Genomic DNA, 24,472 nt, shown 5'->3' with positions numbered 1-24,472 from the left:
AATTTCATACATTGCTAATGGGAATGTAAATTGGTATAACTTTTCAAGAAAGTAATTGTGCAATGTTTTACTCTCTTGTGAGCACTAGAAATGTTAATACACCTTGACTTGATAATTCCACTTACAGGAGTCTATCCTGAAAATATAGAGATGTGGACAAAGGTTTGCATTTAGCAATTTCATTGAAGTTTCATTTATAATAGTTGTAAGTTTAGAAACAGTCTAAATGTGAACACTGTGGAAACTGATGGCATGAATGATATATCAATGGCATACTCTTAGTTGTTTAAAAATGTGTTTTCTAATCATTTTACTGATATAAAATGAATTTTATAGGATATGTTCTTTTTAAATTTTTATTTTTTTATTTTCTTTTTATTTTCTAAGATTTTATTTTGTTATTATTTTTAATGTTTATTTATTTTGAGAGAGAGAGAGAACGAGCAGAGGAGGGGCAGAGAGAGAGAGAGACAGAATCCCAAGCAGGCTCCACACCTGTCAGCTCAGAGCCCTACATGGGGCTCTGTCTCACAAACTGTGAGATCATGACCTGAGCCAAAATTAAGAGTCCATCACTGAATGGACTGAGCCACCCAAGTGCCCCTAAATATTTTATTTTTAAGTAATATCTACACCCAATGTGGGGCTAAAACCCACAACCCCAAGATCGAGAGTCACATGCTCCACTGACTGAGCCAGTCAGGCACCCCTATAGGATGTGTTTTTTAAAAACAATTTCTCAGGGCACCTGGGTGGCTCAGTCGGTTAAGTGTCCAACTTCAGCTCAGGTCATGATCTTGCAGTTAGTGAGTTCAAGCCCGCATCAGGCTGTGTGCTGACAGCTCAGAGCCTGGCACCTGCTTCAGATTCTGTGTCTCCCTCTCTCTCTGCCCCTCCCCTGCTCATGCTCTTTCTCTCTCTCAAAAATAAAAATAGCATTAAAAAATAAATACATAAGTAAATAAATAAATAAAAACAGTTTCTAAAATTTATATATATAGTAAAAAAAGCAAAAGGGAATAAAAGGGGGGCAATAAATGGTAATGTCATTTACTAATTCTATTCATATTCAAATATATATTAAGCATATAGTATGTCTTGCAATGTATTTATCTGTATTTATCTACAGATAGATTTCTATTTTATTCTGAATGCTTTTCTGAGTTTTCCAAATTTTCTAGGGCATCTAATTGCTTTTTATCTGAAATATGCATTTTAATAAATCCATTTCATCTCTTAGGGCCCAAGCCTACCATTCCATAAAGTATGGTTACTCTAGTAGGAAATGATCTCTCACTTTTCTGTGACTTCCAAATCCGTTTTATCACATATGGTCTTGAATTACAGCTGCTTGTACATGTGATTTTCTTCCCAACTAGTGTGGGAGCTACTGGGGAACAGAGATCAGGCTTAGAGGTCCTAAGTTTATAAGCAAAGCCTAGCTCTCCCTACCTTTTCCATAAAGCCACTCCTACTCCTTGAAAAAGTGGGTGAGTTCTTCTTCCCATGAATCCTCAAGACAGTTTTTTATGCTTTTTTTTTTAATACTTACTGATTTATTTTGAGAGAGAGAGAGACAGAGAGCATGCACATGTGTGCTTGCACACATGCGAGTTGGGGAAGGGGCAGAGAGCGAGGGAGAGAGAGAATCCCAAGCTGACAGCACAGAACCCAAGCGGGGCTTGATCCCACAAGCTGTGAGATCATGACCTGAGCAGAAAGCAAGAGTTGGTTGCTTAACCGACTGAGCCACCCAGGCGCCCCAGTGCCTCTTTAATTCTGCTTTGGATTATAGTTAATTGTGTTTGTCTTGACCCCCTATTCACCATCCAACTTCTTATTACAGGAAATGAATCTCGTTTCTTTTTGTGTCCAGAGAGGTGCCTTGCATAAAGTGTGTGTGCTCAGTAAACATCAGTTGGATTTATGACTGAATGAACACAGGCCCTTTCCAGCTATTTCAGACAGGTGCCTTTTGGTTAGCCCCTACTCTGAACAGTTTCAGGTTGATGTACAGGTGCAGGAGCAAGGAGGTGGGATAAGAAAGCCTACAAAACTAAGAAGACTCAAAGAATTGAGCAGTGGCAGTCATGAAGCCTAATCTACCACAAATATCTGCCAGGAAATGGGTTCACCTTAGACTTGTGATACCCCCAATAATAGTCTTTTGCTCCTCTCTAGGTCCTGAGAACTTTCTCTGTCAGCTTCACCTTCCATAAACTCCTGAAGATTAATTCCCAAAAGAATTCCATTCTTCCAGTCATAAATTGAACACCACCATAAATTTGTTCTGCACCCAATTTTAGGCCCTAATCCTCCAAATGTGGCCGTTAAGAGAAGAGTTTAAAATCAAGGATTGCATAAATATCTTAGAATAAAAAATAAGGAACTAAGTCACAAGATTCAATTCAATTTAACACATTGTGCTCCAAGTTTTTGCAAAGCCTTGTCCCAGACACTGAGGATGATGTAAAGATTAAATAGGACACTGATCTCATTCATAAGATCCCACGTGGTGACGGCAGTGTAACAGAGAGGCAGGGGTAGAGTGGGAGAGGTCTGGAGACAAGGAGGACGTTGCCCAAGACTCCCAAGGTTCTGAGTCAGTACTGGAGAGAGGTGGGAATTGTTGGGAGGGCTGCTAGTAGCTATTCCTATGTTAGTGGTGGCCATTGATACTTTGGGTCTGTGCCTAGGAAATGTAAAATGTGGGTGGGTGGGATTCACATAGAATAAGAAAGGCTCTAGGAAAAACAAAAGCACCCAAAATTTGAAGGCAATATTGGATACAAGATGTGAAATGAGGGAGATTGTTATAGAAAAGAAATAGTAAAGGACTGTATTTAATAGAACTCACTGCATCTGCCACTGTTCTTAGCTACTGACAACAGAAACTACTCTAGTTAGTTTGACCATAAAAGGAGCTTATTAAAAAACATTAGGATATTATCAAGAAAGTGAAAGGACAACCTACAGAATATAAAAACATATTTTCAAATCATATATGTGATTAAGGACTTGAATCCAGAATATTAAAGTTCGATAATAAAAGATACATTTTAAAAAATTATTTAATGTTTATTTATTTTTGAGGGAGAGAGAGAGAGACAGAGTGCAAGCGAGGGAGGGACAGAGAGAGGGAGACACAGAATCCGAAGCAGGCTCCAGGCTCTGAACTGTCAGCACCAAGCACGACACAGGGCTCAAACCCATGAATTGCGAGATCATGATCTGAGCCAAAGTCGGATGCTTAACTGACTGAGCCACCCAGGTGCCCCAAAAAATGAATTTTAAAAGACAATTAAAAATGGGGAAAGAATGATGGTTATGCAACAAGGTGAATTATGTAATGTCACTGCACACATAAAGATGGTTAAAATGGTAAATTCTATGTTATGTATCTTTAACTACCATTTTTTTTTAAAAAATTTTTTAATGTTTTATTTATTTTTGAGACACAGAGAGACAGAGCATGAACAGGGGAGGGGCAGAGAGAGAGACGGAGACACAGAATCCGAAACAGGCTCCAGGCTCTGTGCTGACAGCGGGGCTTGAACTCACAGACCACGAGATCATGACCTGAGCCGAAGTCGGACGCTCAACCGACTGAGCCACCCAGGCGCCCCTAACTACAATTTTTTAAATTATTTTTTTTAAACATGTGCAAAAGATTTTCATGGATATATCCTCAAAAAAGATACACAAATGGCCAATAAATACACGAAAAGATACGGGACATTATTAGTCATTAGGGGAATGCAATCTAAACCACAATGAATACCACTTCACACCCACTAGGAAATCGGAACCCTCGTAGATTACTAGTGGTAATGTGAAATGGTGGAACTTATTTGGAAAATAGTCTGGCAGTTCCTCAAAATATTAAACATAGAACTTCCAAATGACCCCATAATTCTACTCTTAGATATATATCCAAGAGAAAAGAAAATATATGTCCAAACAAAAAATTGTACGCAAATGTTCATAGCAGCCATAGTCGTACTAGCTGGAGAGTGGAAACAAACCACATGTCCATCAAATGATGAATGGATAAACAAAATGTGGTGTGGTTGTGCCATGGAATATTATTTGGCCATAAAAAGGAATGAATTACTGGTACATGGTGCAATATGGATAATCCTTGAAAATTTGCTAAGTGAAAGAAGTCAAACACAAAAGGCTAAAAATTATAGGATTCCATTTATTTATTTATTTTAATTTTTTTTTTGAGAGAGACACACCAAGTTCGAGTGGGGGAGAGGCAGAGACAGAGGGAGACACAGAATCCGAAGCAAGCTTCAGACTGAGCTGTCAGCACAGAGCCCGACGTGGGGCTCGAACTCATGAACTGTGAGATCATGACATGAGCTGAAGTGGGCTGCTCAACCGACTGAGCCACCCAGGCAGGCGCCCCTAGGATTCCGTTTATATAAAATGTCAGAATAAGCAAATCCATAGAGATAGAAAGTGAATTAGTGGTCACCAGGGACCTAGAGGAGGGTGGAATGGGGAGTGACCACTTGTCTATATGAGATTACTTTCTGGGGTGATGAAAATGCTCTGGAGCAGATGGTGGTGATGGTTGCACAACTTTGTGAACAGACTAAAAACCACTGAATTGTACACTTAAATAGCTGAATTTTATAGTATGTAAATTCTATCTCAATAAAGCTCTTCTACTAAAAAAGAAGAATATTAAGTGGCTCAGAGAATCTCCAGGAAATCTAGAGAATCAGGCTTGGAGGCTACTCAGCAAAGAATAATGCCTAAATTATACCACCAGAGGGTTCCCGAATGAGCCTTGGTTCTGCTGTGACCATGGCCACTGCAAACTGTAGTGGACCTTTGCCCCCTGCTGGCCCTGAGGGTCCATATGTCTCTACCAGGTTCTACCACTGAAAATGGCTTCTTTGGGGTCTGTTTTCTCCTACTGCCTCATCCCAACTGAAGTCTAATGTCTATCCATACAATTGCCAGAGCCTACATCACAGTTTCAAGCCCTACCTGCAAGGGAGGCTGAGAAAGTGGGTTGTGCATGGAAGGCATGACTCAAACAGATGTCCACTATACCAGGCTTCTCTCAATGGGTTTGCTCAGACAATGGTTTTACGGTCATAAGATGTTGGAGTTAAGTGGGTCCTTTGATGTTCGTCTACCAGTCTGACCATTTGGTCCAACGACTGCAATAATGCCAAAGGCAATGGGCAATTTCTAGCTTTATCTTTCCTGGCTTTTTAAGCATTTGGCGATGTTAATCAGTCCTTTTAAAAACACTTCTCTTCCATGTGTGTGGGCCATCCCTCACGTACCTTTCTAATCGGTTTTCTCTGTTTCCGTTCAGAGCTGTTCTCTTTGCACTGAAAGCTGATATTTCTCCTCATCAACACGTTCAGCCCTCTTTTTTTTTTTTAATGTTTATTTATTTTTGAAAGAGAGAGAGAGAGCACAAGTCAGGGAGGGGCAGAGAGAGAGACACACACAGAATCCGAAGCAGGCTCCAGGCTCCCAGCAGTCAGCCCAGAGCCCGACGTGGGGCTTGAAGTCAAGAGCCGTGAGATCAATACCTGAGCCGAAGTCGGGCACTTAACTGACTGAGCCACCCAGGTGCCCCCCAATCCTGCTCTTAATAACTCAATCCAAATAGTGTGAATGTGATAGATTAAATTATCCCCCTGAAATTCATACATTGAAGTCCTAACCATCACTGATCTCAGAATGTTAGGGTGGGTCCCGACAGACTGATGTCCTGACAGAATGATGTCATATGACTGACATGTCCTTACAGAAAGGGGGAAACTTAGACACCCTCACGCAGGGACAATGCCATGTGAAGACTGGAGTTATGCAGCCACAAGCCAAGGAACTACCAGAAGTGAAGTAGAGTCCCGGAACAGATCCTTGCTTCACATTGTCTGAGGAAGCATCATCCTGTTGGATATCTAGCCCCCAGAAGCATGAGGCGGTAAATTTCAGTTGTTGAAGCCACTCAGTCTGTGGTACTTTGTTACGGCAGTCCTAGAAAATGAGGTGAATTTCATTCCTCTATTTACTTTTTACTTATAGGTGGACAACTGTCTCGTTTGTATTGCTAGCCCATAACACCCCAAATACCTTACAGATCCCTGGGGCTGAATGCCTGCTCGGATATTCGCATTTGGATATCCTACAGAAACCACAGAGTCAGCTTGTCTAAACTCAACTCATCAGTCTCCCACTTGTTCCTCCTCCCTCATTTCTCTGACCTGGCAGATGGTACTCTCCATCCACCCTGGTGGGCATGTCAGAACCTGGGTGATAGCCCACAGCTGCACTACCCTGCCTGTTTCCAGGCATGATATCCTAAAGGTTTCACCTCTCTCCCATCTTTGGAGTCCTTCCCATCCATCCCAGCCCAACTCCACCCTCTTCCTATCCCTTCCTGGGCTCTCTTCCTTCCATATGTCTTTCTCAGCAATCTTTCTGAAACATAAGGGTTCCCATAGCTTTCAAAGGTCAAATCCCAGAGCTTAGCAGATGAGACCTTTGTGGTCTGACCCCTTGCGAGCCTCCATAACCACAGCTCTCACCTCTGTTCCTCTCACCTGCTTTCTGCAGCCATACAGAAGTTCATATCTTCCCCCTGCCTCTCTTCATCCTGCCTGATCCCTGCTCAGTCTTCAAAACCCAAATGCAGCCTCCTGTGGGAAGCCGTCCTTGATTTCCAGCATGATTGAAAACATGCTTCTATGTTCCTGTAACCTTCAGGGCATACATTCTATCATAGCAATTTCTCCATGCCGGGAAATTGATAGTCTCTTCCTCTCCCCCACCCCCCCTTTGCTTCCTTCTCCCCTCCCCCTATAGTAAGGTACTTTAGAGACTTCAGGCTTTTTCCAGCTTTCTATTCTCAGCCTAGCACCTGGCATATGGGAGGCACTCAAATGTTTCTAGAAGGAAGCAAAGAAAATTGGGGGGGGGGAGGGGGAAGGAGGGGGAGACTTCTTACTGTTGCAGGGTTTTTACCTCAATACACTGCTTGGAAGAATGAAGAGATGAACACAAAATGAGCAGCAGGAAAAGTTTATTAGGGTATAAGATTAGAAAGTAAGAATAGTATGAAACCTCTCTTTACAGAGAGGGGACATTCAAAAGTGAATGCCTGCGACTATAGGCAAGGGTCCTTGTTTTATAAGGTCCCGGTGAGACACACACACACACACACACACACACACACACACGCCCTTCCCCCTCATTCCTTCTCAGGTTCTACCCTTACTGGCTGGATAACTCTAAGTGCTGGGTTGTCTGTCCATTCCTGATTGGCTCATTTCCATTGTATGAGTGGTGATCTGTGGCCATATCATTCCTTGTGGGTCCTACGTTTTATGGTTTACTGCTTATTTTTAGTTAGGTCTTTTGTCAAATTCCTGAGGGAAACCTGAGGGGGAGTAGGTGGGATCTGTTACATTCTTAAGAGGAACCTTACGCCTGAAGAGGTTTGCTACGGGCAGACACTCCCAGCATTGTTCCAAAATACGTGTTTTTCCCTAACCTGGGACCTCAGGTCCTATCCTTTCCCTCTCTGCCTATTTTATCCTATCTTTTCCTTATCATACCACCCCAACCTATTTTACAGAATACACGATAAGACCCCCAAGAAGCAATAATTTCTCATTATTGTCAGTGCGATTGTGTAATAGTCGACTCATTGTCAGAATTTACCAAAGTAAACGCAGAGATTTCTTCCTCTCTCACATTCAGGAGTTGTGATCGCTTGTAATAGTATAAACTGTCCTGTAATGGAGGCGGGCCCTTTTCGGTTCTTCAGCCTCATCCAACTAAAGCCATTTCCCCGGGAGGGACAGAGTTTGCATGTGTGTTTACAGGACTGGTAAGGAGGACGTGCTTGCCGGAGTAGACCCGCAAACCCAGCCAACCCCCCCTTTTCTGCCCTCCTGGGCTGCGATTGGCCCTTCCCCCGGAGGCTGGGCGCGAGAGCCTTTAGTCATCGCACTGGGAAATCTTTCTGGAACCGGGCACCAACTTGCGTGTTGTTTTCTTGCTCTTTGTGCGGGGATTAGCTGCCGCGCGTGGTCTGGGAATGTTGCGAGGGCTGGGCAACACGTAATCCAGGATTTGCCTCTGCCTCGGAGCTTATGGAAAACAGATGTCTCTCTGCTCTGCGCCTGAGCACAGAATGGAAATGACCAACCAGAGAGCGTCTTGGAACCGGGGACACCGAGTTGAGGGCCTCCAGAACCCAGCGGGGAGGCAGCTTTCCCCACGCTTGTCTGTCTCTGACACTTCAGCCCGGCGCTCGCGCCACATCGGCGGGTGAAGCAGCCCCTCCTTCAGATACCGCCCCGAGGCAGGGCCGCGGCTGCGAACAGCGCGAGCGAGCGCGGGGGAGCGCGCCCGCCTGGGTCGCCCGCGCCGCCGCCGCCGCCGCCGCCGCCGCCGGGGCGGTGCGCGAGCAAACCCCGGCCCTGGCGGGGGCCGCAGCCCAGCCGGAGGCGGAGCCGCCGCCCGCCGCCTCCCGCCAGCGCACCACTTCTCCGCCGAGCGAGTCGCCGACTGGCAGTAAGTGAGCGCGGGGGCTGGGGCAGCCCGATTCGGCCCACCTGGAACCTTCCGACCCGGGCCAGGTCCGAGCGGACGGCGGTGTGGGCAGCTTACAGCGGATCCGCTTCCGGATCCTGGCAGCGGTGCTCAGATACCCGCCGGGAGCCGGCGCTGGTGGGAACGCGAGGCGGCAGGCGCTGTCTGCGCGGGCTGCGGAAGTGCTAAGCCTGGACGCGGCGTCGCACCCAGGCTGGGCTGGCCGAGGTCCCCCGCGGGATCGGGCCCCTCTGCCGTGCCTGCGGTACTTGCGCAAAGCTTCGGAAGTAAAGTCGTTTTGCACCGAAGGGAAAAGTGGATATTTTAAAAAGAGTAGCTTTGATAAATGTAAAAAGATGGGTTTCCTCTCTTCAATTTTGGTCGTTTCATAAAACCATCTGCTCAAACAGATTTCCTTCTAATTGGTTTCCATGCTGCCCAAGTTCATACCACAGTTCTAGCTTATTAGAGGAGGGAGTTGTTGATTTTTGAGGGTTTGCGGGGCTCTTTTTGATGGATATTATTTATTTTGAAAACACCTGCCCCATGTTGAAAATTGCATACTGCTGACAAATCTGGGTGGGGAGAAAGGTTTGTCGCATGAAACGCCTGTCAGATCCAAAGCATTCTGTGAACCCCAAATTTGTCCCACCTGTAATCCAACCCCAGAGAGCAACTGGTAGCATCTTTACTTCTCCACTTCCCCACACCCACCCACCCCCAACCCCGACGAAATTGCCAGCTTTAAATTAGGAAACAGAGACAGCTTTAGATTCAAATCCCTTTTACATAGTTAATTTTAAAGCCCTTTGAATTCCAGACATCCAAAGATTAGGTTAGCCGCTAGGGCAAGAGGCATTGTTCTTGTGAACTATGAACACCAATGCTTTTTTCCATGAGACAATTTTTAGCCCATAAAAATGGAGGTTAACTTTTTCATCAATATTTTAGAATGTGGTTATATGCGATCGATGCGTGACAACTTGTATTTCCGGGTTCCTTTATCAAGGGATGGGAGGAAGAACTGTGCTGGGTTCACTACCTCCCGGCTCTACTTGACCTCTAGTTTCAGACTTCCACCTGATTTCATCCTTGGCAGATGTAGTACCTGCCCTTCAGCTGAAAGAGACAAAAGAGCAGGAATGATTCAGAACACTTTGACTACCACAACCTTAACCAAGGAAGCAAAGTATTTGATTGAATTCTTTGAGACGCACATTATGTTTCCTTCCTCTGCTGATTTAGGTACATTTAGCAATGAAGGATCAATTAAAGCAAAACCGGGAAAACCTCTGCTGCTCTCCTCCCTTAAGGTAAATACGGATTTGGCTGAGTTGGGCGAGGCCACCTATACCAATGAAGTGTCTTCATGGTGAGGTTATTCAGTCCTATTCAGGACTAGGTGCAGGGTTAACCACCAGATCTCACTCACCCTCATAGATGCACTGTCTTTTCCCTGTACTCTCGCTTTTCTTTCTCCCTTTTTTACACTGTTCCTTTTAGGGACATACCATGACTCTATTTTGGATCATGGAATCTAAGATATCATTACCTTTCAGTGTCAAAAGTTTGTTTAGATGACATCGTTCCTTATCAGTATTCTCTAATTTCCCCAAATCCTGTCTTTATTGTCCTGGAAAATTCTGCCTACCAAAGCCTCCATTGGAAATTCCATTGTGTCTTTCAAAAGTAAACATGGCATCTACAACTTGAATTTTTTTTCTTGCATTATCATTTTAATGTTGACTTGCATAGTTTCCTGATTGTCTGGTCAGCTTGTTATTTCTGCTTCATACTGGAATGCAAGTGGAAGGAACTTCTCATAAGACACTGAGTATAAATGGGATAGGGAGTCTTTTTGAGATTTAACAACATAGACTCTGCCCTTCGGTTGAATTCTGTCCTTTGAATTTGTCCAGTAATTACTCTAGAAAGAGCTGGATATTCACCTTGGGGCTCAGGAGTGATCTGTTTACTTGGCCTTTTCAGAGCAGCTTTAATTCACTACTCTCCAAGTGCTGCTTGGTGAGAAATTTGCCTGGTCAGTGGAGATAAACCAATTGGGTAATACAGTCATGCCCAAGGAACCTTTGAAACTGCTCTCCTGCAATCCCGAGGAGATAACATTATCAGAACTTTCCCGTCTCACCACTCCACTAACCATGACACTGCTTGGTTTATACCAGATCCATCTTGGATTACAAATTACCCCAAGACAATTTTAGCTTGATTTGTTCAGGCTCTAAAAGTTTATGCTGGCAGGTACTGGCGAAACACTTTTGATGCTGCTGCTAATGATGCGGGTAGGAACAATGACAGTTTTCTTTTGAGTTTTATGAGAAAATATATTCCTGGATGTCTGTTGGAGAAGCCTGAGAGTGTTATCTTAAAAGCCTTGAGTCAAGGCTGAGGTATTATCATACTCCATTATCAATGTTATTTTTTGTACCCTTGTATATTTTAGACCTTAAGACTGATCTGCCAGTTGCAAGATCTAAATAAGCCCCTGCAAGTCTGTGGGTTTAATTCATTATTTTCTCTGGAAGACAATAGGAGGTCTTTGATATGGATAGAATTTGGTCTTAGGAGAACTGACAAGTGCAACCTTTGAGATAAGCAAGTCGAGGGGAAATTAAGGGGAGTAAATCTAGTGACACTGAGCCACTGTTATCTAGCCGCTCAGTTTTTATGTGTTTTTTCAGAGTTTAGTGGAAATTCAACCTCAGAAACGGAGCTTTCATTGGCAGATATTTTGTCACACAAATGCTGGCCCTTTCCTGTGTAAAATGACTATTTTTGCATATCCTGTCTGTGTATCTCATTTTAATCCTTGAACAGAAATACCTTCTCCCTGGAATTTTCACTACATTCTTCTTTTTCTTAACATACTGGATGTCTGGGTGAAATTTATTTAGGCAGAGGGGCTGGCCAGGAAGATGAGGATGTATCCTTGAGTCAAACAAAAACACTGTGTCTGTCAGCATCTTTATTAACTTATGAAAGTTTAGAAGTGCTCCGATACAAGCTGTAGATATGAGTTTACTTCTCCCTTAACTGCAGTAGAAGGAAGCAACCTAAGACTGCAGAGTTCTGGAAGTGGTGCAGTTTGTAGAAATATGCTGGAGGCAGGTGGAATTTTGGAGGATGATTAGCCTTTTAAATCACTATCTCCTTATTGCAGATGTTTTCCAAGTTTCAGAATGTCTGCTGTTTGAGGGCTATCTTGTTTAGTTTAAGTATAGTGACTGATTTAAACCAAAATATCAAGAGACGCATGAAGTCTTGCTGACCTGCTTATCTCCCATTAGGGTAAGGGCCAGCATTTTAGGACTCTCATTCCTGACCTTCAAGGATGATGATTTTGAGGACCAGGATGTAAACTAAATGGAAAATCTTTCAGATTAAGACCCCTGAAAAGAGAGCAATGGCATCTGACCAAAAATGTGAAGGACAAGACCCATTTTTGTTTCAGATTATTCTGTTCAAGCAGGTAGAAGAAAGGAAAGATGTTTTCAAGCACGGTCTGTCAGCCTGCGGGATTATTGAACAAGTATTATGTTACAAACCCCCTGCTTTTTGATCTGAAAGGTGCAATCTAGTAAAAGGCAGAGCATACACCTTGGAAAAAATTTCAAGCCTTGGTGATAACTTTAGACATTAGCGTGCATTCTCCTCCCGCCTGTTCACTTATTTCCTCACCTGGAAAAGCAGGATTTGGTTTAAATCAGTGACTATAGTTAAGGCTGTGGGAGAACCCTTTTCCGTCGTTCAGCTTCCTGAGAGACTCACGATGGCCCCTCACCATGACATGAGATTTGTTTCCTTAAGCAGAGAAAGTTGTGTTCTTACCTCTTTCAATACAACCTGCGCAAAGTGACACTTGTTACGTAATTCCAAGACTCCTATTTGACGCATGGCTCTGTTCCCATAGCATTTATTCCCTAAATACCGAGCAGTTTAGTAGGGACCAGGCTAGCACCAAAATGACCCACAAGGGGGGCATTCCTGGAGGGTAAGTGATAGATATCTTTGAGCTTCGCTTAAGAACGTGAGATCAGGCCTCTTTAATCATGAACATGGCCTCTCAGACTAAACAAAGACAGAACTGTCTCTTTGCTAACCACATGCGATTTATTTAAATTAGGGTTACACATTCAAGAGTGGTGTCAAAGCTATATTATAAAACTGCCTAAAAGAATGAGTTCTCTGGGTCTTTGCTAAGGGATAAAAAAAAAGGCATTAGCCACATTGAATGGGATTTGCATCTTGTTAGCTTGCCTGTGTATCCTGAACTGCTGGACACAATGGGAGGGTACAGGTCTATCTTTGTAGCTGGGCAGTCTGCCTTAGTTGTGATTCTTCTGGGAATTCATATAGTGAACTAGAAGCATGAGGAGTGGGGCGGAGGGGGAAAAAAGGCAGGAACTTGCAGGATACTCAAAAGAAGGGGAGCTTGGGGTCAGCCAGATACTTTTTTGCTGTATTTTTCATCTCTGTGACTTAATTATTTTATAACTGGAAGTTTTTTTGTAATTCAAAATCAGTGGTACAATTTGCCTTAGCAACAGCACAGGCTACCACTGTGCATAGTCATCTTGTCAATGTTGGTGAGTGAATTGTTTCCTTGCAAATTTGGGCCAGCTTTCTCCCCTTTCCTGGTCAGCATCCATCCAGGGTTTCCTTCACTTACTCCATGCATTGGACTCTGCTTATGAAAGGCAAAATAATTGCTATTGTAGTCAAAGGAGAAGGTTATAAAAGTGAATCTCTAATGAAATGCTAACATTTCTTGGCTACCCCCCTTATTTAGCGTGGCCAATCAGAGGTCACCCAGGGAAAAGCGGATAGAAAGGCACTCAAATGGGCTGAATGTTTGTGTCTCAATAGCTGCAGAAAACAGATGGCAAAAATTAGGGGCCTTCGTCCTCTCTCAGCCAATAATGAAGACATTGATCAAAACCAAATTTAGTTGTTATAGAATGTGGTCTCCAGATTCCCAGTACCATTAAGAAGAATTCTGTTTTTACAACGCTCTTTCCATTTGGAGAAGCAATACTTCATCAGTCTGTTGTGCCACACACTCTACAGCAAATGAGCCTTAAATAGGAAGTCCTGTCTTTTGTCCCCGGTCACACGGAGGCCACACGGTCATGTTGCATGATGAGGTGTGGTGGGTGCTATTTGCTTAGAGGAAGGATGAGCAGAGGCTAACGGCACTCTTTTTGCGATTTTTCACTGTTTTCGGCCATTAAGTAGCAATTACCCTTTGAGTCTCCTTCATCCCTTTCCTCCACAAACGTCTCAATCCAGAAACCTAAAGTACAAAGTAATTGATGCCTGAAGGCTAAAACCCACGCAAAGCTGCCAAACCACCCATGAAAACAACATGAGACATTTAGAAGTGTGGAAAGGGAAGAGGTGGGAGTGAAGGGAATGGAGGCCCTGCCCAAAGTGCCCCTTTTTCTTGTGACATTTACTCTAATATCTCCACTTCAGCTACAGATCCCACAGAGGAATGTATGTTTTATTCACTTTTTTAAAGTTTATTTATTTAGAGCAAGTCAGAGAGCATGAATGGGGGAGGGACAGAGGGAGAGGAAGAGAGAATCCCAAGCAGGCTCCGCACTGTAAGTGCAGAGCCTGACGTGAGGCTCGAACTCAGGAACCCTGAGATCATGACCTGGGCCAAAACCAATAGTCAGATACTTAACTGGCTGAGCCACCCAGGTGCCCCGTTTTATTCATTTTTAACACAGTCTCATTTAAAGAAAAAAACAGATTTCTCAAGGATTTCTTCTGAAGTTTTTTCTTTTTAATGTTTATTTTTGAGAGGGCGGGGGAGGGGCAGAGAGAGAGGGAGACATAGTATCCAAAGCAGGCTCCAGGCTCTGAGCTGTCAGCACAGAGCCAACACGGAGCTTGAACCCCGGTACAGTGAGATCATGACCTGAGCTGAAGTCGGATGCTCAACCGACTGAGCCACCCAGGCGCCCCGCCCTGACTCAAGGATTTCTTCTACAAAGATTTTACTTCTAGTCCACATACATTGTTTTGCTTAAACAAAAGTTCTGAATTTTTTTTAAATTTTATTTATTTTGGGAGAGCACAAGCAGAGGAGAGGCAGAGAGAGAGGGAGAGAGAGAATCCCAAGTAGGCTCCGTACTGTCAGTACAGAGCCTGACCTGGGGCTTAAATTCACAAACCATGAAATCATGACCTTAGCCGAAATTGAGAGTCAGACGCTTAACCAACTGAGCCACCCAGGTGCCCCAAAGGTTCTGAATTTTTAATAAGCATTTATTGCAGATCAAATTCACTATACTTTCTAAAAAGGCTTTATATATCAATAATGGGAAATCATTAAGAATTCTTTGAATAGTTAATGCAGTTTCTGCACTAGGAGGAAGGCAGATTTATTGGGTTATGGAATTCTTAATTCCATCTGCATGGGGGCTGGTTTTCATTTGTAATGCAGTACAAACTATTCTTGGCATGTTTGGAGCTTATTCCACACAGGATGCTCCAGGCCAGAACTAAAACTAGATAGAACTAAATTTCTTTTCCTAGATTTTTTTTTTCCTAAGCCATTTTCTCTTCAAGTCCCTTGGATAAATGCATTCACCAAAGTGCTGCCAGATCTAGTTTAGTGTTTACTGTTTACTGTTTAGTGTTCAATCTTCATTATTCAGCCATTCAACTAGTATCTGTGGATGGGTGGTCAAGAGTTCACCAGCAGACCAGTGGGGGCGGGGGGGAGTCATGCCAAGTGGAGACACTCAGACCTTCAGCTTATGTTCTAGATCTACTTTCTACTCCCTAGAGGCCCAGGGCCCAGCTTTCTGGATTTTGTACATAATGACCTGCTGTCATACTTACACTTTTCACATGCGTGCTATATTTGGTATCTGCAACTTAAGAATGACCACTCAATTCACTTGAAATCATTGGCCAGTGTATACAGTGTGTAGGATAAATACCAAAGGTAAAGGAAAAGGAAAAAGTTAATGTGATCCTTTTAACATGGAAGCATTTAAATTTATTTTTTAAATTTTTTTTCAACGTTTATTTATTTTTGGGACAGAGAGGGACAGAGCATGAATGGGGGAGGGGCAGAGAGAGAGGGAGACACAGAATCGGAAACAGGCTCCAGGCTCTGAGCCATCAGCCCAGAGCCCGACGCGGGGCTCGAACTCCCGGACCGCGAGATCGTGACCTGGCTGAAGTCGGACGCTTAACCGACTGCGCCACCCAGGCGCCCCAGAAGCATTTACATTTAAAAACAACAATAACAACAAGTCTAAATTCATAAGCTGGTTTTGCAGAAAAGGCTTGGTGGTTTTAGGATGTGAATACTTACCAAATATATGGAGTCTGCATGCTACTAAAGCTCATCTTCACTGGAAATTGGAGTGAGGGCCTGGCTCTTCCCTGATTCGATATGCTCAGGGGATGAACCATATTGGAATTCTAAATTGACAGCGATTGATTTGCTTTTTGTATTGCAGGCATATTTAGCAATTCTTGGTTAACTTACAATCTTAAAACGGATAGAATACAGTTACCAAGGCAAAACAAAACATTAAACTCTTGAGTTAGACGTACTGTATTATCTTGTGGATTTATTGCACCGGAGCTGATTAGGTCGGGTCTGTGATATTTCTTCCAAGGGTCTGGGAGCCTGCATGCCTTCGGTAAATTGAGGTGACTGTCTGCTATTTATCTTTTATTTGTGATGAGAACCCTGCTGCCCCACCAGGATGTGCTTGGCAGTTTTCTCCATCCTCCTCTCACTCAGTATTTATTAGTTGTGAAAATTATTGGTTCCTGTGGCATGCATCTAGAAGAGCCAGCTCGCTTGGTTCAAGTGCATAATTTCATCAGCAGAGCAGCTGACTAGCTGAGCTAAGGTGGCACTGAGATGATAATAATGATTTAATCTCTTATTTGAACACATCTTTACCTTTAAAAATTTTTTTAACTCTTATTCATTTTTGAGAGACAGAGAGTGGGTGGGGGTGGGGACAGAGAGAGAGGGAGACATAGTATCCAAAGCAGGCTCCAGGCTCTGAGCTGTCAGCACATAGCCCAACATAGGGCTCGAACCCATGAACCTCGAGATCATGACCTGAGCTGAAGTCGGATGCTTAACCGACTAAGCCATCCAGGCGCCCCCAGGTCTTTACCTTTTAAAAATCACTTTCATGAGGCACCTGGGTGGCTCATTTGGTTAAGCATTCAACTCTTGGTTTCAGCTCAGGTCATGGTCTCATGGTTCGTGGGACCAAGTCCCACGTCAGGTTCTGTGCTCTCTCTCCTGTCACTCTCTCTCTCAAAAATAAATAAATACACTTTAAAGAAAATCACTTTCACATAAATTATTCCATCTTACCTTTACAGTAACTCTGAGAGGTAACATTTTAGAGATGAGGAAACTAAGGTTTTAAGAAGTCCAGTGACTTTTCCAGTGAAGGAAGAGTTAGAAATCACACCTAGGACATCCTTCTCACTAAATCAAAATGCTCAGTAAAACCTGACTGAATGACATATGATAAAATAATACAAGAATTGTGGGAAACTCTAGATGAAAGGACGTTTTATTGAGGGAGCAAATCCAGGAAGGTGTTTGGAAGGTGGTTTCCAATAGAGAATAGTCACTTAAAATTTAACTCTCAACCCGAGAACACCACACAAAAAAACCATTAGGGAACATGTAAACAAGACCTAATCAAGTGTCAATTCACATAGTATAGACAAGAAGTACATGACAATTCAGGGAAAAGAGAGAAAAGCATAGGCCAGAAAATCAGTGACAATATAAATGAGGAAGTTCGAGCTTAAAGAATGTCCAGATTTAGATGGAAGAGAGGAGAGTGTAGGGCATAATAGGCTATTGGGAACATCCCAAGCAAGGCTAGAGGGCCATAGTCCAGCTGGGGAACAGCTGGGAGACACATCTGATTGGAGGAGGGAATGACCAGAAGGTCTAGGTAGGGGAGCCTTGGGAATTAAGGTTGAATAGAGAGGATGGGGCCACACCAGAGAGGATCTTTAGTGCCACACAGCGAAATGTGAACTGAGATATGGGTGCTGTGGTGCGTGGACAGGGTTGATTCCCTCTGAGGACTGGGAGGGAGAGTCTGTTCTGTGTCTCTCTCCTAACTTCTGGTGATCTCAGGCATTCCTTGGCTTGGAGGTGGTGTTCCCCTTGTGTCTTCACATTGACTTCCTTGTGTGTAGGTCTCTGTGTCCATTTCACCCTTTTTATAAGGCCACCAGTCATACTGCATTAGGACCCACCCTAATGACCTCATTTCCAAATAAGGTAACATTCTAAGATACTGAAGGCTTCAACCTATCTTTTTTGGGGGGGGACACATTCAGCCATCCCAGGAGCCTTTAATGAGTACTGAGCTGCAGACTAAGTTCTGGAGAAAGGTTCTTTTAGTAAAGATGCACTAACAGAACGCAGAGCACCCTGCAGGCAAGGGAGGGAGCCATGGTCTGGGAGTGGAGGATGGAGAGAAAATAGGTAAAAATCTGCAGACATGTTTTTCTTCTTTTTTTAGAGAGAGAGAAAGAGACAGAGTGTAGGGAAGGGGCAGAGACAGAAGGAAGAGAGAATCCCAAGCAGGCTCTGCACTGTCAGCACAGAGCCCAACCTGGGGTTTGAACTCATGGACCATGAGATCGTCACCCGAGCTGAAACCAAGAGTTGGATGCTTAACCGATTGAGCCACCCAGGTGCCCCAAAATCTGCACACAATTTTAAAGGAAGAGTTGAAAAGATTTAAGGAGCAGCAGTGCTAATATAAGTCTAGAACGTGACTGTTTACAGAGCGCTCTACCTCCTTTGATCTTGATGACACAGAAGGCTGAGTGGTGCCTCCAGGGTTTCTGGTCTGGGAGAAGGACCAGCGGTGAGGTCATCCACACTGGGGAGGGCACCTGGCAGACGTAGCTGCACCTGCTGCATGTGAGCTGGTGACGGGGCCAAGCAGAGATGTCCATGGGGTCACTGGCGGTCTGAACCATGTGTCCTCTCTCTAGACATCGATGTGGGGATTTAGACACATTCAAACCATCCTTTGGGCCTTGGGAGTGGGGGAGATCTCTGAGGGAGCGAATTTAGGAGAAAGTGGGCTTGGTATTTTGGCAAATTCCCAGGGTGAGAGGATTACTAATGAGTCAAAGCAGCATCTAAAGAGGCAGAGGAGAAACTGTGAAGTTCTCTAGCTCCAAAGCTGAAGAAAAACGGAGTTTCATGTAGAAGTTTCAGTGCCAGGACCACAGGAAGGTGGGCGGAGAACAGGAAGGGAACTGGCTCAGGACCAGCGTGGGGAAGACTTTGGGTTTAGCTCAGGTGGGCAGTGGGAGAAGACAGTGTGAGGGAAAGGAAGGGAGGGAGAGGGTGGCAATCACAGGCTGGCAGGATCAAGGAAAGGGCCAGGGGGCTTTTATTTTGCAGTTGTATTTTTGAGATACAGTTTAGGTACAGTAGCTTCACCCCTTCTGGTGTTCCGTTCTGGGAGCTTTGACAGTGCACATGGCTGCGTAACCACCACCACTATCAAGATGGAGAACGGTTAGATCCCCCACCCCCCATGATTCCTTTGTGCTGAGGGGCCTTTTTAGAGGAAACCCGTGTGTGTTTGCAGTCAGAAGGGAGAGGAGCCATGCCAAAGGAGAAAATGATGGTGCGAGAGAGGGAAGGAAGGGGTTAACTGAGGGATGAGACCCTGGAGGTGGTAAGGGGGCAGGCGGGCCACCCTGAAGCAGTGAATTCTCGTGAAAAGGAACACTTCCCCTCTTCCTATGAGGTGGAAGGGAGGATGAATGCTTACATTCAGGGTCTATGATATATTTGGGGGGTGAATTCGTTAAGTCCTGCCAACAAAACCATTTCCTGCTGAGCAAGATGTTAAATGTCATATTCCATAACTTCCGGCTTGGCGGAATTATTTCCTATTGCAATTTCTGTCTGCAGGAATTACATCAAAGCAGAGGGCAGGCGCATGGCTGGTTTTCTTCGGGCTGTGCGCCCCAACCCTGCTGCCGTGTAATACCGCAGCAGCTTTAGAACCAACACTTCAGAATTCTCCGAAGTTGAGGCTATCTGCATCTTGTCCTGTACCACATACAGTGGGAAAACTTGGCAGCAAAAATAGCCTCAATCCCCATAAATGCGTGTGGCAGCCGTATAAATGACTCACTGCTGAAAGAGCTAGCTTCCACAGACGTGTCCTCCGGGCATGATTTAGTGAAAGAGAATCGCTTCTCATCTTGTTATGTTTTTAACGTAAAATCACCCTGGAGTGATTTTCCCTCCTAACATCTGTGATGTCACTTACTTCGCCTCATCTTTGCTGTCCCACAGCCGTCACCCGACTCGGGGGTGGGAGTCAGGAGAGTGTTAGACAGCAATTCTGAGACTGTGGGTTGGGAATCAAGTTGTGGGCTGTAACTGGCCTGTGTAAAAAGTGAAATAGAATGAGAAACAGCAGAGGGCTAAGTGTGATCTCACGCAACTTTTGTTTCAGGCACGGCACTGCAACATAAAATATGTCTCTACTGTGGATCGTAGGCACAGACATTTGGGAAATTCAGGTGTAGAAGTGTGTGGATCCTCTACCAATAGTGTGGCCCTACGCAGGTTACCGAACGTCCTTGTGGCTTAGTGAGAGCCATAGTCTGTCAAATGGGGACAATAACAGTATCTATTCCATATGGTTGTTGGAAGGATTAAAGAGGAAATGCGTGAGAAGCATTATGGACTGCGCCTGGTTAGTGGTCAATGCTTATTATTACGATCTCTTTTCCTGCCTAAATCTGCAACTCAGAAATTTGTTCCCTACCCAGACCTTTCTTCTCAGCCTCGAACTGTGAACCCAGCAGCTCGTTTGACACCTCCATTTGGTGGTCCCACAGTCCTCTCCAGCTCAACGTATCCAAACTTGAACTCAACTCATACCCACCTTCTCTCTTCAGTCCTTCCCCCCTCTTCCCTCTCCTGCCCCCAAGCATGCAGCCCCCTCTGCCGCTCCTCCTGAATTCACTGTTCTCTGAGGGGTGTGACCACTCACCCCCCTACCTGGGTTGCCTAAGCATCATCTTACTAATGCTTCTAGTAAGAGAATTCTAAGCCTGCGTCACCATCATCGTATGGCAGGCAGATGAATGCAGTCTTGCCCCGTGTCCGTCCCTTCCAACCTTTCATGTTTGTAAGTCTTCAGTGGGTCTCATAGCTTTCAGCCTACCGGGCAAGGTGCATCATGGCCTGTTTTCTTCCTGCCTCTCCACCCTCATCTCTTGCCCCCAGCCTTGTACTACACACTCTCGTAATCCCATACGGCTTGTCGTTGGTCTTCCCCTGCTGATTCACACTTACCTTCAGGTTTCCTCTGCCTAAAAGGCTTGTTCCATATTTTGCCGTGTGGCTGACTCTTATGTGGCCTTCATGACTCAAGGTTGATGTTCAAGTCAGAGAGACTTAGGTTTGAATCCCCTAATCAATAGTTAATAGCCACGCGACTCTGAGAGGTGAATTTCTGAGGCAGCTGAAATCAGTCTGTGGCTCTGTAAAACGGGAATAGCAATCCCTAGCTCACAGAGTTGTAAGAATTAGTTGAGTGATCATGTATAAAGAACAGTGTCTGGCACATACTGAGTAATGACTTAATAAATAAATGGTTGTGACTGTTATTTTACTTATAGTAATTATTTTTCATTTGATTATGTTTATTTTTGAGAGAGAGACAGAGAGAGAGAGAGAGAGACAGAGAGAGAGAGAATGGGGGAGGGGCAGAGAGAGGGAGCCAGAGGATCCAAAGCTGGCTTCATGCTGTCAGCAGAGAGCTCGATGTGGGATTTGAACTCACCAAACTGTGAGATTATGACCTGAGCCAAAGTCAGACACTTAACTGACTGAGCCACCCAGGTGCCCCTATTTTTAATTTAAAAAAAAAAAAAAAAGGCTCAGTTCACTTCCTTCCAGGCCAGAGCTTCTTGCAGACCTGAATGTGTCAGGTTGTTAAAGATCTGAGTTGTTTCTCCTGACTGACTACCCTTCCCCTCTCTTCTTCCCTTGATCAACCCCTCCCTCAAGATTCAACCCCAAAGTCACCTCGTTGGGGACTCTTCCCAAGCTCCTGGGCTCCCAGGCTTGTTTTAGCTCCATCAGAGTTCTCAGCTGCCTGAACACTGATACACCCTTTCCCCCCTGGATTCCAAGACTCCTGAGGGCTCTATGCCCCGTTCATTGTTGCATACCAAGCCCTCTCAGTGCATGCAGGTGCCTGACATGTAGTACATGATGAGTAATAGTTTCATTGATGAATGAATGGATGAATGAGAAGACTGTTGTAATTACTTCCTTACTGGTGTCCCTGCCTTCTCTCTTTCAAGAAATTCATCCTGTTAATTGCAATCAGATTAGTTCTCTTAGAGTTCTGTCGCTCACCTGTGCTCAAATTTTGTTCTGGCCAGTGCACTCTACTAACACTGGCAGTTAGGGCCATCCCCAAGGTGGCTTCTATTTAGTGTTCCAGCCTTTCCTTCTGTTTTCCCTATATCTTGTACCTTATGCAAAATTAGGCTGTTTTCACTCCCTTTGTGCCTATCTATCTGTGCTGGCTCTTTCTGCTTGGAAACACCTAATACCTTAACTGCCTACTGTTCACCTGCTCATCTTTACTTGTCACAGCCCCACAACTTTGGAGACCCTCTCAAATGCTACCACATGACAATTCCAGAAGCCTTTTTGATCCATTTTCTTTGTTGTTGTTTTTCAAGATTTTATTTTTAAGTAATTTCTCCACCAAACGTGAGGCTCGAACTTACAACCCTGAGATCAAGAGTCACAAGCTCCACCAACTGAGCCAGCCGGGCACCCCCTTGATCCATTTTCTAAACAAATAAAAATAGGTTTCCTCAGTTCTCCTTTGCATCTGATACAGCCTGCCATAGACTTCTGTCCTGGAGAAAGATTGCCCTTTATCTACCAGCTTATTTACAAACTTTTTTTTTTTTAATGTTTGTTTATTTTTTTGAGAGAGAGAGGGAAAAAGGGAGAGAGACAGCACAAGTGGGGGAGGGGCAGGGAGGGAGGGAGACACAGATTCTGAAGCAGGCTCCAGGCTCTGAGCACAGAGCCTGACACAGGGCTCAAACTCAAAAGCCATGAGATCGTAACCTGAGCTGAAGTCGGCCACTTAACCGACTGGGCCCCCCAGGCGCCGTTTACATGCTTGTTTTTGATGGCAAGTTCTTTGAGTCTGGGGATTGTGTCTTCAATGTCTGTGTAAACCTAACAGCATCTAGAATATTATATTGCTTATTGTTTCTCATAAGTGTTTGAGGAGGTGAATAGAACTGAAAATCAGCTGGATCTGGTTCTCCTTTCTGCTTCCTGATTTAATTTAGGGGCTAGAGTAGGAGGAATTAGGGTTTGACTCTGGCTTTTTGACCTTAAATATATTTCATTAACTGTATATTGACGTCATGTTATAACTGCATTGTACTAGGTATTCAATAAGCATGTTTGATGAATTGAAGATTAATTAGTAGTTTGTTTTCTTTTAGAACTAACCTACCTTCAAGTCTGGTGTTTATGGTTCTTACTTTGTATGCATACTAATAAAACAAAATGAGTTAAGAGTCAAAGTATATGAAATGTGAAGATGTAAATACACAAACATGTCAGTAGGTGGAGGTTCTGTGTGTCACACACGCAAACACACGTATACATATATACACACACACTTTCTACATTATCAAGTTATTAAGCAAAACCCTGGAGGATGAGGACAGTCTATGTTTGGTCTCATAAATATGTTTTCTAAATTTTTAAAAAATTCATTCATTTATTTTGAAAGAGATAGAGACAGCACAAGGAGGGGAGGGGCAGAGAGAGAGGAAGAGAGACAGAATCCCAGGTAGGCCTCGTGCTGCCAGCCCAGAGCCCCATATAGGCCCCGAACTCATGAAACCATGAGATCACGACCTGAGCTGAAACCAAGAGTAGGACGCTCAACCAACTGAGCCACCTGGGTGACCCTGGTCTCACAAATATTGAAACCTAATTTTATATCTTTTTCAAGGAATAGAAGGTCCATTGGTAGTCTGCTCTCCAACTGTGTCCCTTTGTGACCTACAACCTCCCCAGCCACGTAAAGTTTGAGGTGTGTGTTCGGTGATCTGCCACGGTGCTGAGTGGCAGTGGAATGACCTTAAGAGCTGGTCCTGCGTTCAGGTGGACCAAAGCTCACCGTCTTTCGTCCATGTGAAATTGATCCTCCTTCCTGCAAGTGAAAGGGCCCAGCAGTAGTCCTTCTCATTTATTTGTTCTTCTGCTCGTCTCCCCATGTAACCCTGGGTAAGGGTGAGCCTTAAGGTGGTGGCAGCCGTACCTTTTACGTGTCCGAGTCCAAGCAACTCTTGGCAACAAGTCAACAAACTAAACTAACACTAGTTTTTCAGGAAAGTTTGCCAATTTTCAGTTGTTTACAAGCTTTGATGGGGACTAACTTCCAAAATTAATAAGGCCTGACACATGGCATAACACATTTCACAGTTTGTACCCAACCAGATTTCATGGAGGTAAAGGTAATGAATTGGCTGTCGTGAAATATCACATCTGCCCTTACTGAAGACAGGAGCGTTGCGTGCAGGATATGATAGTAACAATAAAGTAATTTCCATGTCCTTTTGATGTTGATCCTGGGAGACCACAAAATCAGAACAATAGAAGATCATTTATCTGGGCTTCTAAACACCAGAAGCATTCAAACAATGAAATTATTTTTAAAGGATATTTTTCACCCAATTAAAAAAAATCATGCCAGTGTAATAACTGAAGAACATTTGCTGTAAGGAACAGTGTGAGTCGTAGTGCTGTGAT

General features: G+C 44.2%; 1 protein-coding gene across 11 annotated transcripts in view; it reads left to right on the top strand.

Moving 5' to 3' along the window:
• The window catches only part of TRIM2 (tripartite motif containing 2), a 158,947-nt gene that overhangs the window by 52,231 nt on the left and 82,244 nt on the right, over positions 1-24,472 (top strand). For 2 of the 11 annotated variants that reach the window (XM_027067562.2, XM_053216854.1), the window contains exon 1: positions 8,426-8,559. The exons of 8 other annotated variants lie outside the window; for them this stretch is intronic. The gene's annotated coding sequence lies outside the window, so the exon portion shown is untranslated. Of the gene's footprint in view, positions 1-8,316; positions 8,560-24,472 lie in introns of those variants that run through there. One more of the 11 variants, XM_027067573.2, reaches the window with a different exon arrangement.

The sequence above is a fragment of the Acinonyx jubatus genome, chromosome B1 (genome assembly GCF_027475565.1).
Source record: "Acinonyx jubatus isolate Ajub_Pintada_27869175 chromosome B1, VMU_Ajub_asm_v1.0, whole genome shotgun sequence".
NCBI classification, from domain to species: Eukaryota; Metazoa; Chordata; class Mammalia; order Carnivora; family Felidae; genus Acinonyx; species Acinonyx jubatus.
The sequence above is the reverse complement of the archived record's forward strand: the minus strand, read 5'-3'. Positions and strand labels throughout refer to the sequence as shown.